Source organism: Notothenia coriiceps, unplaced genomic scaffold (assembly GCF_000735185.1).
Source record: "Notothenia coriiceps isolate Sejong01 unplaced genomic scaffold, NC01 NC01_scaffold00007676, whole genome shotgun sequence".
Taxonomy (NCBI): Eukaryota; Metazoa; Chordata; class Actinopteri; order Perciformes; family Nototheniidae; genus Notothenia; species Notothenia coriiceps.
In genome coordinates, this window is record NW_011340377.1 from 16,867 (window position 1) to 19,333 (window position 2,467).

Sequence of the window (2,467 nt, forward strand, 5' to 3'; positions counted from 1 at the left end):
GGGCATGCTCACCCGGGAAGATTTTTTTTAAAATATTGAAGTTAAAAGCATCAATCTGGTGCACTTTGAGAGCAACATGAGGAGATCTATGGATACATCTCAACACCCATTTGAAACAGAACTGTAAGCAGATTTTTCTTTTTGGATATTTTACGAATCACTCCCCTTTTAAAAAATGTCTTTATTAATAACAACTTTGTTTTACTGTCATATAGTATGTTATACCTGTTTTTCATTTAGTCTCTAATGTCTCATTAATAACTATAATGATCATATCTAGGTGTGTCTTAACCTCACTAAGCTGAGGTTATTTGAGCCTCTCAGGAGAGAGCTCTCTTCCACCTGGTTGTAGAAAAGCTCTTTAAATTCGTTAGCATAGCTAGCTAACCAGATGCTAATAACAACAGATCGCCACTGTGCTTACAACTAAAGACACAGCCACGCAAACACTGCGGCATGTGTACGGCTCCTTATGGGTACTGCAATATTTGATGAGCTGGAGCGGCGTTCCGGTGCTCTCCGTCAGCACTCCTTTTAGACGAGACATACACCACGTGAAGACACGTTACGCTCGTGTTGTGTTCAAGGAACCTGTCATCGGCCAGGAAAAACAGTCACTCGCTTGTTTAATTATTTTGCGATCTAGATTTCTTCTTCTTTTTTGAAGTGAGAAGTTGTCCATCAGTCGGACGGACGGACGGAGGGAGGGACGGACGGACACCCCCCCAAAACGAAAACTCTTCGGTTCTCCACGAATTACACAAGTCACCCAAATCAGCGTTAAAAAAGCGGGAGGCGCCGAAAAGCGACTAATTTGCATCACTGTGAAATATAAACAAGAGAAGTTATACATCGGTTACATCCACACCTCCTACATTTCGCAAAAATCCAGACCATAGTGTACCTCTGAATAAACCATTCTGACCTCCAAGACAACTGACATCAAACTTGAGCAGGGTTAACTGAAAAACTCTTAGCTTTACCATCGGCTGTAAGAGCCACCTACTATATAGGTTCAGAGAAAACATAAGGGAGATCAAGCCTTAGTCCCTCCTAGATCAATATGATGCCTTGTACACCACACAACTCCCTGCTACTCTCAAGCATGCACATATTACACAAAACACATACATTAGTGACATTGTCCCTTAAAAGGCATATTCACCAGATCAGAGGTACAAACAAAAACAAAAAACTACAAGCTTGTCACTTTAAAACAGTGTAAGTAGTGACTGAGATCTCTTGTTAACTGAACTCGGAAAACCCCTTAAATCAAAAGGCTTTCTGACCATGGACTCAATGAGTCGATTGACTCTTTTGCTAACCCTGCCTGCCCTTGTCCTGACTACAGGTTCAGTTTCTACTGTCGATTGTACCTGTGTAACTGTGACATGACCTGTGTCTGCAGGATGTGACTGAGTGTTCAGGTGTCCTGAATGTACATGTGACATGAATGATGAGTCTGAGTCAGCCCCTGCAACTAAACTGTCGAAGTTAGTGTCTCTGCTGGACCGGTTCTGGTCATTTGGGAAGCACTGGATTGGACCATCTGCAGACCAGTCCACTTCTGGAATGCCTTGACTTGATCGTTCACTCATAATCACTTGACTCCGGGTTTCCTTTCCACTCATTATCCACGTACTGGTCCTGCCTCTTGAATCCTCCTCCTCCAAAGAGTCCAGGGAATCAGTCGTATACGACCTTTCCTCCACTTCAGTATCACACAAGTCTTCTCCAGTCGTCACCACAGGCAAAAAGCTGATGTCTAAGACCAGGTTTCGATGAACTATCTTAGTGTTTCCACTACTATCCACCAGCTTATATGTGTGTGTCTGCAGGTTTCTGTCTTTAACTGTGTACACAATTGCACTCCATTTGTCAGCCAGTTTCTTCTTTCCTCTCTCACCTTTGTTTGCAATAAGCACTCTGTCCCCTAAGTTCAGGTGAGTGCCTCTCACTTTTCTGTTGTAACCACTTGCTTGTTGGTCCTGTTCTTTGATGCTGTGTTCTTGGGCAATTCTTGCTGCTTCATGAAGATGTGACATGAGCGTTTTGGCATAGCTTTTGTAATCAACAACCACTGGATCATGCAACACTTGCTTGAACATCACATCCACAGGGAGCCTCGGGGTTCTGCCGAACATAAGCTGGAACGGTGCATATCCTGTTGTTTCATGTACTGTTGCATTATATGCAAAAGTCAGAGCTTGTATCTGTTGAGGCCACTTTTGTTTCTCTTTTAGAGAGAGAGACCGCAGCATATTCCCAAGTGTTCGATTGAATCTTTCCGTTCCTCCATTTCCCATTGGATGGTATGCAGTAGTGTGTGATTTGGAGACTCCGGAAAGTTTGAGCAATTCTGCTATGAGCTCACTCTCAAAATTAGCTCCCTGATCGGAGTGAACACGCTCTTGAAAGCCATACACACAAAACACATGATCTCACAGCTTCTTGGCGACCTGTTTTG